The 15303-nt window shown below is 42.5% G+C and overlaps 8 non-coding genes across 8 annotated transcripts; 4 read left to right on the top strand and 4 right to left on the bottom strand.

Moving 5' to 3' along the window:
- Window positions 1-25: 25 nt before the first annotated feature.
- Window positions 26-107, top strand: TRNAL-UAG (transfer RNA leucine (anticodon UAG)). The gene has a single exon. It is a non-coding gene; the product is annotated as a tRNA-Leu (tRNA).
- A 1426-nt stretch (window positions 108-1533) lies between these two features.
- Window positions 1534-1605, bottom strand: TRNAW-CCA (transfer RNA tryptophan (anticodon CCA)). The gene has a single exon. It is a non-coding gene; the product is annotated as a tRNA-Trp (tRNA).
- A 1476-nt stretch (window positions 1606-3081) lies between these two features.
- Window positions 3082-3153, top strand: TRNAW-CCA (transfer RNA tryptophan (anticodon CCA)). Its single transcript has one exon. It is a non-coding gene; the product is annotated as a tRNA-Trp (tRNA).
- A 472-nt stretch (window positions 3154-3625) lies between these two features.
- TRNAW-CCA (transfer RNA tryptophan (anticodon CCA)) lies at window positions 3626-3697 on the top strand. The gene has a single exon. It is a non-coding gene; the product is annotated as a tRNA-Trp (tRNA).
- A 479-nt stretch (window positions 3698-4176) lies between these two features.
- TRNAW-CCA (transfer RNA tryptophan (anticodon CCA)) lies at window positions 4177-4248 on the top strand. The gene has a single exon. It is a non-coding gene; the product is annotated as a tRNA-Trp (tRNA).
- A 1521-nt stretch (window positions 4249-5769) lies between these two features.
- TRNAW-CCA (transfer RNA tryptophan (anticodon CCA)) lies at window positions 5770-5841 on the bottom strand. Its single transcript has one exon. It is a non-coding gene; the product is annotated as a tRNA-Trp (tRNA).
- Window positions 5842-6881: 1040 nt separating this feature from the next.
- Window positions 6882-6953, bottom strand: TRNAW-CCA (transfer RNA tryptophan (anticodon CCA)). The gene has a single exon. It is a non-coding gene; the product is annotated as a tRNA-Trp (tRNA).
- A 5971-nt stretch (window positions 6954-12924) lies between these two features.
- Window positions 12925-12996, bottom strand: TRNAW-CCA (transfer RNA tryptophan (anticodon CCA)). The gene has a single exon. It is a non-coding gene; the product is annotated as a tRNA-Trp (tRNA).
- Between the last annotated feature and the right edge of the window lie 2307 nt (window positions 12997-15303).

Below are 15303 nucleotides of genomic sequence, written 5' to 3'. Positions count from 1 at the left end.
GGGTTGAAAAGCAGGAGTTGTGTGTGGTAGCGTGGCCGAGCGGTCTAAGGTGCAGGATTTAGGCTCCAGTCTCTTCGGAGGCGTGGGTTCGAATCCCACCGCTGCCATTAGGCACTTTTTGCTGTTTCCAGAGGGATAACGATTACACCTTTGATCCCTAGCGCTGAGTTAAAGCGATTAATTCTCCCTCCAGAACTATTAAACGCTGACCCTTTAAGGACATTACCATTGAGCAGCAGGCATACGTTGTTCCTCGTTAGTATAGTGGTGAGTATTCCTGCCTGTCATGCAGGTGACCAGGCCCCGAATTCCCGAAGTGGAAGCTATGCTTGTTTTGCCCTTTACTTAGGTCTGTGTCCCCAGGTAGGTTCGGAAAGCTGCAACACCATGTGGTATCGTGGCCAAGCGGTCTAAGGCGCTGAATTAAGGCTCCAGTCTCTTCGGGGGCGTGGGTTCGAATCCCACAAATGCCATAGAGTAGCTTTTGCTTTTACTTGCTCTTTCAGCTCACGTTACATGCCCAGAATATGGATTGGTTGAGGCAGGTACCTGCCGCCAGCTAACTAATCAGCGCTTCCCCTTTTAATGCAGGAGAACCTCTCGTCCCTCTCTCAGTATCCCTTGATTTCATATCCTAGAACGACATTTCCATGGACAGCTTTTTTCCATGGACAGCTTTTTGTTCCAATAAAAACATTTCCAAAAAACAACCAACCTCTAAAAGTTACCTTTTTAGCCTTCTTTCATTTCTCCCCCTAAACTGAGTCTATCGGCAACTGCCTATCTGATAGTCCTGTATTGCTCTTGAGAAACATTTCAGAAAGAAGTCTAAGACAGAAGTAGGAAACTTAGGAAAGCTTATGTTCGTAAAAAATTGACATGAAGACCAGTGATACCCTTCCTGAAGAAGAACTGAGAACTGTTTAAAATTAGCAGGTTAAGAGCAATGTTTCTGTGCTTAAGCAAGGAGGAAAATGACTCCTGACCCCAACGTGATTTGAACATGCAACCTTCTAATCTAGAGTCAGACGTGCTAACGTTGCACCACGAGGTCAAATGACACTGTATGCTCTCACATTGATTCAGGACCCTTGATTTCATCTCCTAGAAAGACATTTCCATGGATAGCTTTTTTCCATGGACAGCTTTTTGTTCCAATAAAAACTTTTCCAAGAAACAACCAACCTCTATAAGTTACCTTTTTAGCCTTCTTTCATTTCTCCCCCTAAACTGGGGCTATCGGCAACTAACTATCTGGTAGTCCTGTCTTGCAATTGACCTTTTTAGCCTTCTTTCATTTCTCCCTCTAAAATGATGCTATCGGCAACTGCCTATCTGATAGTCCTGTCTTGCTCTTGAGAAATATTTCAGAAAGAAGACTAAGATAGAAGTAGAAAACTTAAGAAAGCGTATGTTCGTAAAAAATTGACATGAAGGCCAGTGATACCCTTCTTGAAGAAGGACTGAGAACTGGTTAAAATTAGCAGGTTAAGAGCAATATTTCTGTGCTTAAGCAAGTAGGAAAAGGACTCCTGATCCCGACGTGATTTGAACACGCAACCTTCTGATCTGGAGACAGACGCGCTACCGTTGCGCCACGAGGTCAACTGGCACTAAGAGCTCTCACATTGATTCAGGACCTTTGCTTTCATATCCTAGAAAGACATTTCCATGGACAGCTATTTTCAATGGACAGCTTTTTGTTCCAATAAAAATATTTCCAAGAAACAACCAACCTCTAAAAGTTACCTTTTTAGCCTTCTTTCATTTCTCCCCCTAAACTGAGGCTATCGGCAACTAACTATCTGGTAGTCCTGTCTTGCAATTGACCTTTTTAGCCTTCTTTCATTTCTCCCTCTAAAATGATGCTATCGGCAACTGCCTATCTGATAGTCCTGTCTTGCTCTTGAGAAATATTTCAGAAAGAAGACTAAGATAGAAGTAGAAAACTTAAGAAAGCGTATGTTCGTAAAAAATTGACATGAAGGCCAGTGATACCCTTCTTGAAGAAGGACTGAGAACTGGTTAAAATTAGCAGGTTAAGAGCAATATTTCTGTGCTTAAGCAAGTAGGAAAAGGACTCCTGATCCCGACGTGATTTGTACACGCAACCTTCTGATGTGGTGTCGGACGCGCTACCGTTGCGCCACGAGGTCAACTGGCACTGTGAGCCCTCACATTGATTCAGGACCCTTGATTCCAAATCCTGGAAAGACATTTCCATGGACAGCTTTTATTCATGGACAGCTTATTGTTCCAGTAAAAACATTTCCAAGATACAACCAACCTCTAAAAGTGACCTTTTTAGGTTGGTTGTTTCTTGGAAATATTTTTATTGGAACAAAAAGCTGTCCATTGAAAAAAGCTGTCCATGGAAATGTCTTTCTAGGATATGAAATCAAAGGTCCTGAATCAATGTGAGAGCTCATAGTGCCAGTTGACCTCGTGGCGCAACGGTAGCGAGTATGACTCCAGATCAGAAGGTTGAATGTTCAAATCACTTCGGGGTCAGGAGGCCCTTTCCTTCTTTCTTAAGCACAGAAACATTGCTCTTAACCTTCTAATTTTAACCAGTTCTCAGTCCTTCTTCAAGAAGAGAATCACAGTTCTCTTCCTCCTTGCTTAAACACAGAAATTTTGCTCTTAACCTGCTAATTTTAACCAGTTCTTAGTCTTTCTTCAAGAAGGGTATCACTGGCCTTCGTGTCGATATTTTATGAACTTAAGCTTTCCTAAGTTTCCAACCTCTGTCTTAGTCTTCTTTCTGAAACTTTTCTCAAGAGCAAGAAAGGACTATCAGATAGGCAGTTGCCGATATTCTCAGTTTAGGGGGAGAAATGAAAGAAGGCTAAGAAGGTCAAGAACAAGACAGGACTATCAGATAGGCAGTTGCCGATAGCCTCAGTTTAGGGGGAGGAATGAAAGAAGGCTAAAAAGGTAACTTTTAGAGGTTGGTTGTTTCTTGGAAATGTTTTTATTGGAACAAATAGCTGTCCATGGAAAAAAGCTGTCCATGGAATTGTCTTTCTAGGATATGAAATCAAGGGTCCTGAATCAATGTGAGAGCTCAGAGTGGCAGTTGACCTCGTGCCGCAACGGTAGCGCGTCTGACTCCAGGTCAGAAGGTTGCGTGTTCAAATCACGTCGGGGTCAGGAGTCCTTTTCCTCCTTGCTTAAACACAGAAACATTGCTCTTAACCTGCTAATTTTAACCAGTTCTCTGTCCTTCTTCAAGAAGGGAATCACAGTCATCTACCTCATTGCTTAAGCAGGGAAACATTGCTCTTAACCTGCTAATCTTAACCAGTTCTCTGTCCTTCTTCAAGTAGGGTATCACTGGCCTTCATGTCAATCTTTTACGAACAAAAGCTTTATTAAGTTTCCTACTTCTGTCTTAGTCTTCTTTCTGAAATGTTTCCCAAGAGCAAGACAGGACTATCAGATAGGCAGGTGCCGATAGCCTCAGTTTAGGGGGAGGAATGAACGAAGGCTAAAAAGGTAACTTTTAGAGGTTGGTTGTTTCTTGGAAATGTTTTTATAGGAACAAAAAGCTGTATATGGAAATTTCTTTCTAGGATTTGAAAACAAGGGTCCTGAATCAATGTGAGAGCTCACAGTGCCAGATGACCTTGTGGCGCAACGGTAGCGCGTCTGACTCCAGATCAGAAGGTTGTGTATTCAAATCACGTCGGGGTCAGGAGTCCTTTTCCTCCTTGCTTAAGCACAGAAATTTTGCTCTTAACCTGCTCATTTTAACCAGTTCTCAGTCCTTCTTCAAGAAGGGTATCACTGGCCTTCGTGTCAATATTTTACGAACTTAAGCATTCCTAAGTTTCCAACCTCTGTCTTAGTCTTCTTTCTGAAATTTTTCTCAAGAGCAAGACAGGACTATCAGATAGGCAGTTGCCGATAGCCTCAGTTTAGGGGGAGAAATGAAAGAAGGCTAAGAAGGTCAAGAGCAAGACAGGACTATCAGAAAGGCAGTTGCCGATAGACTCAGTTTAGGGGGTGGAATGAAAGAAGGCTAAAAAGGTAACTTTTAGAGGTTGGTTGTTTCTTGGAAATGTTTTTATTGGAGCAATAAGCTGTCCATGTCATAAAGCTGTCCATGGAAATGTCTTTGTAGGATATGAAATCAAAGGTCCTGAATCAATGTGAGAGCTCATAGTGCCAGTTGACCTCGTGGCGCAATGGTTGCGCGTCTGATTCCAGATCAGAAGGTTGTGTGTTCAAATCACGTCGGGGTCAGGAGGCCATTTCCTCCTTGCTTAAGCACAGAAACATTGCTCTTAATCTGCTAATTTTAACCAGTTCTCAGTCCTTCTTCAAGAAGGGAATCACAGTCCTCTACCTCCTTGCTTAAGCAGGGAAACATTGCTCTTAACCTGCTAATCTTAACCAGTTCTCAATCCTTCTTCAAGTAGGGTATCACTGGCCTTCATGTGAATCTTTTACGAACATAAGCTTTATTAAGTTTCCTACTTCTGTCTTAGTCTTCTTTCTGAAATCTTTCTCAAGAGCAAGACAGGACTATCAGATAGGCAGTTGCCGATAGCCTCAGTTTAGGGGGAGAAATGAAAGAAGGCTAAAAAGGTAACTTTTAGAGGTTGGTTGTTTCTTGGAAATGTTTTTATTGGAGCAATAAACTGTCCATGTCATAAAGCTGTCCATGGAAATTTCTTTCTAGGATATGAAATCAAATGTCCTGAATCAATGTGAGAGCCCACAGTGTCAGTTGACCTTGTGGTGCAACGGTAGCGCATCTGACTCAAGATCAGAAGGTTGCGTGTTCAAATCATGTCGGGGTCAGAAGGCCCTTTCCTCTTTGCTTAAGCACAGAAACATTGCTCTTAACCTGCTAATTTTAACCAGTTCTCAGTCCTTCTTCAAGAATGGAATCACAGTCCTCTACCTCCTTGCTTAAGCAGGTAAACATTGCTCTTAACCAGTTCTCAGTCCTTCTTCAAGTAGGGTATCACTGGCCTTCATGTGAATCCTTTACGAACATAAGCTTTATTAAGTTTCCTACTTCTGTCTTAGTTTTCTTTCTGAAATGTTTCTCAAGAGCAAGACAGGACTATCAGATAGGCAGTTGCCGATAGCCTCAGTTTAGAGGGAGGAATGAAAGAAGGCTAAAAGGGTAACTTTAAGAGGTTGGTTGTTTCTTGGAAATGTTTTTATTAGAACAAATAGCTGTCCATGGAAAAAAGCTGTCCACGGAAATGTCTTTCTAGGATATGAAATCAAGGGTCCTGAATCAATGTGAGAGCTCTCAGTGCCAGTTGACTGCGTGGCGCTACGGTAGTGTGTCTGACTTCAGATCAGAAGGTTACATGTTCAAATCACGTCGGGGTCAGGAGTCCTTTTCCTCCTTGCTTAAGCACAGAAACATTGCTCTTGACCTGCTAATTTTAACCAGTTCTCAGTCCTTTTTTAAGAAGGGTATCACTGGCTTTCATGTCAATTTTTTACGAACATAAGCTTTCCTAAGTTTCCTACCCCTGTCTTAGTCTTCTTTCTGAAATGTTTCTCAAGAGCAAGACAGGACTATCAGATAGGCAGTTGCCGATAGCCTCAGTTTAGGGGGAGACGTTAAAGAAGTCTAAAAAGGTAACTTTTAGAGCCTTCTTTCATTTCATGTCAATTTTTTATGTTCGTAAAAAATTGACATGAAGACCAGTGATACCCTTCCTGAAGGACTGAGAACTGGTTAAAATTAGCAGGTTAAGAGCAACATTTCTGTGCTTAAGCAAGGAGGAAAAGGACTCCTGACCCCGACGTGACTTGAACACGCAACCTTCTGATCTGGAGTCAGACGCGCTACCGTTGCGCCACGAGGTCAACTGGCAGTGTGAGTTCTCACATTGATTCAGGACCCTTGATTTCATATCCTAAAAAGACATTTCCATGGACAGCTTTTTTCCATGGACAGCTATTTGTTCCAATAAAAACATTTCCAAGAAACAACCAACCTCTAAAAGTTACCTTTTTAGCCTTCTTTCATTCTTCCCACTAAACTGAAGCTATCGGCAACTGTCTATCTGATAGTCCTGTCTTGCTCTTGACCTTCTTAGCCTTCTTTCATTCCTCCCCCTAAACTGAGGCTATCGGCAACTGCCTATCTGATAGTCCTGTCTTGCTCTTGAGAAACATTTCAGAAAGAAGACTAAGACAGAAGTAAGAAACTTAGGAAAGCTTATGTTCGTAAAAAATTGACATGAAGACCAGTGATACCCTTACTGAAGAAGGACTGAGAACTGGTTAAAATTAGCAGGTTAAGAGCAATGTTTCTGTGCTTAAGCAAGTAGGAAGAGAACTGTGATTCCCTTCTTGAAGAAGGACTGAGAACTGGTTAAAATTAGCAGGTTAAGTGCAATGTTTCTGTGCTTAAGCAAGAAGGAAAGGGCCTCCTTACCCCGACGTGATTTGAACACGCAACCTTCTGATCTGGAGTCAGACTCGCTACCGTTGCGCCACGAGGTCAACTGGCAGTATGAGCTCTCACATTGATTCAGGACCCGTGAATTCATATCCTAGAAAGACATTTCCATGGACAGCTTTTTTCCATGGACAGCTTTATGTTCCAATAAAAACATTTCCAAGAAACAACTAACCTCTAAAAGTGAACTTTTTAGCCTTCTTTCATTTCTCCCCCTAAACTGAGGCTATCGGCAACTGCCTATCTGATAGTCCTTTCTTGCTCTTGAGAAACATCTCAGAAAGAAGACTAAGACAGAGGTAGGAAACTTAGGAAAGCTTATGTTCGTAAAAAATTGACATGAAGACCAGTGATACCCTTCCTGAAGAAGGACTGAGAACTGGTTAAAATTAGCAGGTTAAGAGCAAAATTTCTGTGCTTAAGCAAGGAGAAAAAGGACTCCTGACCCCAACGTGATTTGAACACGCAACCTTCTGATCTGGAGTCAGACGTGCTACCGTTGCGCCACGAGGTCAACTGGCAGCGTGAGCTCTCACATTGATTCAGGACCCTTGATTTCATATCCTAAAAAGACATTTCCATGGACAGCTTTTTTCCATGGACAGCTATTTGTTGAGTCTGGTTTCAACTTACGATGGTCCAGAAAAGACCATTGTATGTTGAAACTATTGTATGTTGAGGCCATTGTAAGTTGAGGGATCACTGTAAATTGTAGTCATGGCTCAGAAGTGGTAAACGGCGTTTAGTGTGTGTGTGTGTGTGTGTTTATTACATTTTTTTAACACAGTTTTTTTCTCCCTAAATGTACTTACACTTTTTTTTTTTTTGGTTACTTCTTCTACAGATCTGTGTATCCTGTGGACTCCTTCGGATTCGGTGGACTACTTCGATGACCAGCGTTTTTCTTTGCTTGATGTTAATAAAATGGTTAACGAGGGCTTGTGGGGGAGTGTTTTTTGTAATAAATTTTTTTTAAAACCTGTTGTGTTTTATTTTACTTTACTAGACAGGCTTAGTAGTGGAAGCTGTCTTATAGACTGAGTCCATTATTAAGCCGGGCTTAGCGTTAGCCACAAAAACAGCTAGCGCTAACCCCCTATTATTACCCCGGAACCCAACGCCACAGAGGTGCCGGGAAGAGCCGGTACCAACAGGCCTGGAGTGTCAAAAATGGCGCTCCTGGGCCTAGGCGGTAACAGGCTGGCGTTATTTAGGCTGGGGAGGGCCAGTAACAATGGTCCTCGCCCACCCTGGGAACGTCAGGCTGTTACTGTTTGGTTGGTATTTGGCTGAGAATGAAAATAGGGGGGACCCTATGCGTTTTTTTTTTTTTAATAAATAATTAAATATATTAAAAAAACGCATAGGGTCCCCCTATTTTTATTCTCAACCAAATACCAACCAAACAGTAACAGCCTGACGTGGACAGATGGGAGTTGTGTGGCGCTGGCAGGTGAGAGGGGGGGATATAAATCACTGCAGTGTCCCGGTAGCGCAGTGAGGGTAGCGGGGAGAAAGTATGTCGGAGCCCGGGCGGCAGCAGCTTTTCCTGCTCCATGTTGGAGCTGGAGTAAATTTAGTCAATTTTTATGGCCGTTGCGACAGTTTATTGCGCAACTGCGACTGTCTCACTTAATAAATTCCTGACCACTGCAAGTCAAAACTGAAAACTTGCGTAAATTAAGCGGGAATTTTTTTTTTGACTTTCTAGCTCTTGCTAGGGAAAGTCGCACAATTTATAGGGTAGGCGCAATTGCGACAATTTTGCGCCAAAAATAGTCAGAAAAAAATGACTAAACCCCTTAGTAAATGCCCCCCCAATGTTCGTAAAAGATTGACATGAAAGCCAGTGATACCCTACTTGAAGAAGAACTGAGAACTGGTTAAGAGCAATGTTTCCCTGCTTAAGCAAGGAGGTAGAGGACTGTGATTTCCTTCTTGTAGAAGGACTGAGAACTGGTTAAAATTAGCAGGTTAAGAGCAATGTTTCTGTGCTCAAGGAAGGAGGAAAGGGCCTTCTGACCCCCTGACGTGTTTTGAACACGCAACCTTCTGATCTGGAGTTAGACGCGCTACCGTTGCTCCACAAGGTCAACTGGCACTGTGAGCTCTCACATTGATTCAGGACCCGTGATTTCATATCCTAGAAAGACATTTCCATGGACAGCTTTTTTCCATGGACAGCTATTTGTTCCAATAAAAACATTTCCAAGAAACAACCAACCTCTAAAAGTTACCTTTTTAGCCTTCTTTCATTCCTCCCCCTAAACTGAGGCTATCGGCATCTGCCTATCTGATAGTCCTGTCTTGCGCTTGAGAAAAATTTCAGAAAGAAGACTAAGACAGAGGTTGGAAACTTAGGAAAGCTTAAGTTCGTAAAATATTGACACGAAGGCCAGTGATACCCTTCTTGAAGAAGGACTGAGAACTGGTTAAAATTAGCAGGTTAAGATCAATATTTCTGTGCTTAAGCAAGGAGAAAATGGACTCCTGACCCCGACGTGATTTGAACACGAAACCATCTGATTTGGAGTCAGAGGAGCTACTGCAGCGCCACGAGGTCACCTGACTCTGTAAGCTCTCACATTGATTCAGGACCCGTGAATTCATATCCTAGAAAGACATTTCCATGGACAGCTTTTTTCCATGGACAGCTTTTTGTTCCAATAAAAACATTTCCAAGAAACAACCAACCTTTAAAAGTGAACTTTTTAGCCTTCTTTCATTTCATGTCAATTTTTTATGTTCGTAAAAAATTGACATGAAGACCAGTGATACCCTTCCTGAAGAAGGACTGAGAACTGGTTAAAATTAGCAGGTTAATAGCAAAATCTGTGCTTAAGCAAGGAGGAAAAGGGCTCCAGACCCCAATGTGATTTGAACACGCAGCCTTCTTTCATTCCTCCCCCTAAACTGAGGCGATCGGCAACTGCCTATCTGATAGTCCTGTCTTGCTCTTGACCTTCTTAGCCTTCTTTCATTCCTCCCCCTAAACTGAGGCTATCGGCAACTGCCTATCTGATAGTCCTGTCTTGCTCTTGAGAAACATTTCAGAAAGAAGACTAAGACAGGGGTAGGAAACTTAGGAAAGCTTATGTTCGTAAAAAATTTACATGAAAGCCAGTGATACCCTTCTTGAAGAAGGACTGAGAATTGGTTAAAATTAGCAGGTCAAGAGCAATGTTTCTGTGCTTAAGCAAGGAGGAAAAGGACTTCTGACCCCGACGTGATTTGAACATGTAACCTTCTGATCTGGAGTCAAACGCGCTACCGTAGCACCACAAGGTCAACTGGCCCTGCGAGCTCTCACATTGATTCAGGACCCTTGATTTCATATCCTAGAAAGACATTTCCATGGACAGCTATTTTCCATGGACAGCTATTTGTTCCAATAAAAACATTTCCAAGCAACAACCAACCTCTAAAAGTTACCTTTTTAGCCTTCTTTCATTCCTCCCCCTAAACTGAGGCTATCGGCAACTGCCTATCTGATAGTCCTTTCTTGCTGTTGAGAAAAATTTCAGAAAGAAGACTAAGGCTGGGTTCACACTACGTTTTGTCCCATACGGGAGCGCATACGGCAGGAGGGAGCTAAAACCTCGCGCTCCCGTATGTGACCGTATGCGCTCCCGTATGCCATTCACTTCAATGAGCCGACCGGAGTGAAACGTTCGGTCCGGTCGGCTCATTTTTGTGCCGTATGCGCTTTTACAACCGGACCTAAAACCGTGGTTGACCACGGTTTTAGGTCCGGTTGTAAAAGCGCTTACGGCGCAAAAATGAGCCGACCGGACCGAACGTTTCACTCCGGTCGGCCCATTGAAATGAATGACATACGGGAGCGCATACGGTTACATACGGGAGCGCGAGCTTTTAGCTCCCTCCTGCCGTATGCGCTCCCGTATGGGACAAAACGTAGTGTGGACCCAGCCTAAGACAGAGGTTGGAGACTTAGGAAAGCTTAAGTTCGTAAAATATCGACACGAAGGCCAGTGATACCCTTCTTGAAGAAGGACTGAGAACTGGTTAAAATTAGGAGGTTAAGAGCAATATTTCTGTGCTTAAGCAAGGAGGAAAAGGACTCCTGACCCCGACATGATTTGAACACGCAACCTTCTGATCTGGAGTCAGGCGTGCTACCATTGCGCCACAAGGTCAACTTGCACTGTGAGCTCTCACATTGATTCAGGACCCTTGATTTCATATCCTAGAAAGACATTTCCATGGACAGCTTTTTTCCATGGACAGCTTTATGTTCCAATAAAAACATTTCCAAGAAACAACCAACCTCTAAAAGTGACCTTTTTAGCCTTCTTTCATTTCATGTCAATTTTTTATGTTCGTAAAAAATTGACATGAAGACCAGTGATACCCTCCATGAAGAAGGACTGAGAACTGGTTAAAATTAGCAGGTTAATAGCAAAATTTCTGTGCTTAAGCAAGGAGGAAAAGGACTCCAGATCCCGACGTGATTTGAACACGCAGCCTTCTTTCATTCCTCCCCCTAAACTGAGCCTATCGGCAACTGCCTATCTGATAGTCCTGTCTTGCTCTTGACCTTCTTAGCCTTCTTTCATTCCTCCCCCTAAACTGAGGCTATCGGCAACTGCCTATCTGATAGTCCTGTCTTGCTCTTGAGAAACATTTCAGAAAGAAGACTAAGACAGAAGTAAGAAACTTAGGAAAGCTTATGTTCGTAAAAAATTGACATGAAGACCAGTGATACCCTTCCTGAAGAAGGACTGAGAACTGGTTAAAATTAGCAGGTTAAGAGCAATGTTTCTGTGCTTAAGCAAGGAGGAAGAGAACTGTGATTCCCTTCTTGAAGAAGGACTGAGAACTGGTTAAAATTAGCAGGTTAAGAGCAATGTTTCTGTGCTTAAGCAAGAAGGAAAAGGCCTCCTGACCCCGACGTGATTTGAACATGCAACCTTCTGATCTGGAGTCAGACTCGCTACCGTTTTGCCACGAGGTCAACTGGCAGTATGAGCTCTCACATTGATTCAGGACCCGTGAATTCATATCCTAGAAAGACATTTCCATGAACAGCTTTTTTCCATGGACAGCTTTTTGTTCCAATAAAAACATTTCCAAGAAACAACCAACCTCTAAAAGTGAACTTTTTAGCCTTCTTTCATTTCTCCCCCTAAACTGAGGCTATCGGCAACTGCCTATCTGATAGTCCTTTCTTGCTCTTGAGAAACATCTCAGAAAGAAGACTAAGACAGAGGTAGGAAACTTAGGAAAGCTTATGTTCGTAAAAAATTGACATGAAGACCAGTGATACCCTTCCTGAAGAAGGACTGAGAACTGGTTAAAATTAGCAGGTTAAGAGCAATGTTTCTGTGCTTAAGCAAGGAGGAAGAGAACTGTGATTCCCTTCTTGAAGAAGGACTGAGAACTGGTTAAAATTAGCAGGTTAAGAGCAATGTTTCTGTGCTTAAGCAAGAAGGAAAAGGCCTCCTGACCCCGACGTGATTTGAACATGCAACCTTCTGATCTGGAGTCAGACTCGCTACCGTTTTGCCACGAGGTCAACTGGCAGTATGAGCTCTCACATTGATTCAGGACCCGTGAATTCATATCCTAGAAAGACATTTCCATGGACAGCTTTTTTCCATGGACAGCTTTTTGTTCCAATAAAAACATTTCCAAGAAACAACCAACCTCTAAAAGTGAACTTTTTAGCCTTCTTTCATTTCTCCCCCTAAACTGAGGCTATCGGCAACTGCCTATCTGATAGTCCTTTCTTGCTCTTGAGAAACATCTCAGAAAGAAGACTAAGACAGAGGTAGGAAACTTAGGAAAGCTTATGTTCGGAAAAAATTGACATGAAGACCAGTGATACCCTTCCTGAAGAAGGACTGAGAACTGGTTAAAATTAGCAGGTTAAGAGCAAAATTTCTGTGCTTAAGCAAGGAGAAAAAGGACTCCTGACCCCAACGTGATTTGAACATGCAACCTTCTGATCTGGAGTCAGACGTGCTACCGTTGCGCCACGAGGTCAACTGGCAGCGTGAGCTCTCACATTGATTCAGGACCCTTGATTTCATATCCTAAAAAGACATTTCCATGGACAGCTTTTTTCCATGGACAGCTATTTGTTCCAATAAAAACATTTCCAAGAAACAACCAACCTCTAAAAGTTACCTTTTTAGCCTTCTTTCATTCCTCCCCCTAAACTGAGGCTATTGGCAACTGCCTATCTGATAGTCCTGTCTTGCTCTTGACCTTCTTAGCCTTCTTTCATTTCTCCCCCTAAACTGAGGCTATTGGCAACTGCCTATCTGATAGTCCTTTCTTGCTCTTGGGAAAAATTTCAGAAAGAAGACTAAGACAGAGGTTGGAAACTTAGGAAAGCTTAAGTTCGTAAAATATCGACACGAAGGCCAGTGATACCCTTCTTGAAGAAGGACTGAGAACTGGTTAAAATTAGCAGGTTAAGAGCAAAATTTCTGTGCTTAAGCAAGGAGGAAAAGGACTCCTGACCCCGACATGATTTGAACACGCAACCTTCTGATCTGGAGTCAGACTCGCTACCATTGCGCCACGAGGTCAACTGGCACTGTATACTCTCACATTGATTCAGGACCCGTGATTTCATATCCTAGAAAGACATTTCCATGGACAGCTTTTTTCCATGGACAGCTTTATGTTCCAATAAAAACATTTCCAAGAAACAACCAACCTCTAAAAGTGACCTTTTTAGCCTTCTTTCATTTCATGTCAATTTTTTATGTTCGTAAAAAATTGACATGAAGACCAGTGATACCCTTCCTGAAGAAGGACTGAGAACTGGTTAAAATTAGCAGGTTAATAGCAAAATTTCTGTGCTTAAGCAAGGAGGAAAAGGACTCCAGACCCCGACGTGATTTCAACACGCAGCCTTCTTTCATTCCTCCCCCTAAACTGAGGCTATCGGCAACTGCCTATCTGATAGTCCTGTCTTGCTATTGACCTTCTTAGCCTTCTTTCATTCCTCCCCCTAAACTGAGGCTATCGGCAACTGCCTATCTGATAGTCCTGTCTTGCTCTTGAGAAACATTTCAGAAAGAAGACTAAGACAGAAGTAAGAAACTTAGGAAAGCTTATGTTCGTAAAAAATTTGACATGAAGACCAGTTATACCCTTCCTGAAGAAGGACTGAGAACTGGTTAAAATTAGCAGGTTAAGAGCAATGTTTCTGTGCTTAAGCAAGGAGGAAGAGAACTGTGATTCCCTTCTTGAAGAAGGACTGAGAACTGGTTAAAATTAGCAGGTTAAGAGCAATGTTTCTGTGGTTAAGCAAGAAGGAAAGGGCCTCCTGACCCCGACGTGATTTGAACATGCAACCTTCTGATCTGGAGTCAGACTCGCTACCGTTGCGCCACAAGGTCAACTGGCAGTATGAGCTCTCACATTGATTCAGGACCCGTGATTTCATATCCTAGAAAGACCTTTCCATGGACAGCTTTTTTCCATGGACAGCTATTTTTTCCAATAAAAACATTTCCAAGAAACAACCAACCTCTAAAAGTTACCTTTTTAGCCTTCTTTCATTTCTCCCCCTAAACTGAGGCTATCGGCAACTGATAGTCCTTTCTTGCTCTTGAGAAACATCTCAGAAAGAAGACTAAGACAGAGGTAGGAAACTTAGGAAAGCTTATGTTCGTAAAAAATTGACATGAAGACCAGTGATACCCTTCCTGAAGAAGGACTGAGAACTGGTTAAAATTAGCAGGTTAAGAGCAAAATTTCTGTGCTTAAGCAAGGAGGAAAAGGACTCCTGACCCCGACGTGATTTGAACACGCAACCTTCTGATCTGGAGTCAGACGCGCTACCGTTGCTTCTCGAGGTCAACTGGCAGGGTGAGCTCTCACATTGATTCAGGACCCTTGATTTCATATCCTAAAAAGACATTTCCATGGACAGCATTTTTCCATGGACAGCTTTTTGTTCCAATAAAAACATTTCCAAGAAACAACCAACCTCTAAAAGTTACCTTTTTAGCCTTCTTTCATTCCTCCCCCTAAACTGAGGCTATCGGCAACTGCCTATCTGATAGTCCTTTCTTGCTCTTGAGAAAAATTTCAGAAAGAAGACTAAGACAGAGGTTGGAAACTTAGGAAAGCTTAAGTTCGTAAAATATCGACACGAAGGCCAGTGATACCCTTCTTGAAGAAGGACTGAGAACTGGTTAAAATTAGCAGGTTAAGAGCAATATTTCTGTGCTTAAGCAAGGAGGAAAAGGACTCCTGACCCCGACATGATTTGAACACGCAACCTTCTGATCTGGAGTCAGGCGTGCTACCGTTGCGCCACGAGGTCAACTTGCACTGTGAGCTCTCACATTGATTCAGGACCCTTGATTTCATATCCTAGAAAGACATTTCCATGGACAGCTTTTTTCCATGGACAGCTTTATGTACCAATAAAAACATTTCCAAGAAACAACCAACCTCTAAAAGTGACCTTTTTAGCCATATTTCATTTGTTCCCTAAACTGAGGCTATCGGCAACTGCCTATCTGAAAGTCCTGTCTTGCTTTTGAGAACAAGACTAAGACAGAAGTAGGTAACTTAGGAAAGCTTATGTTCATAAAAAATTGACATGAAGGCCAGTGATATCCTTCTTGAAGAACGACTGAAAACTGGTTAAAATTAGCAGGTTAAGAGCAATGTTTCTGTGCTTAAGCAAGGAGGAAAAGGACTCCTGACCCCGACGTGATTTGAACATGCAACCTTCTGATTAGAGATGAGTGAACTTTTCAAAAATTTGATTCGGCCGATTCGCCGAATTTTCCAGAAAAGTTTGTTTCGATCCGAATTTATTAGCGGCGAATCAATGTTAAAAAAAAAGTCTATTTCTAGCCTATATTCAGCCT

The sequence above is a fragment of the Hyla sarda genome, chromosome 4, assembly GCF_029499605.1.
Source record: "Hyla sarda isolate aHylSar1 chromosome 4, aHylSar1.hap1, whole genome shotgun sequence".
Classification (NCBI taxonomy): Eukaryota; Metazoa; Chordata; class Amphibia; order Anura; family Hylidae; genus Hyla; species Hyla sarda.
Note: the sequence above shows the minus strand (reverse complement) of the source record. Positions and strands in the feature narration are given on the sequence as shown.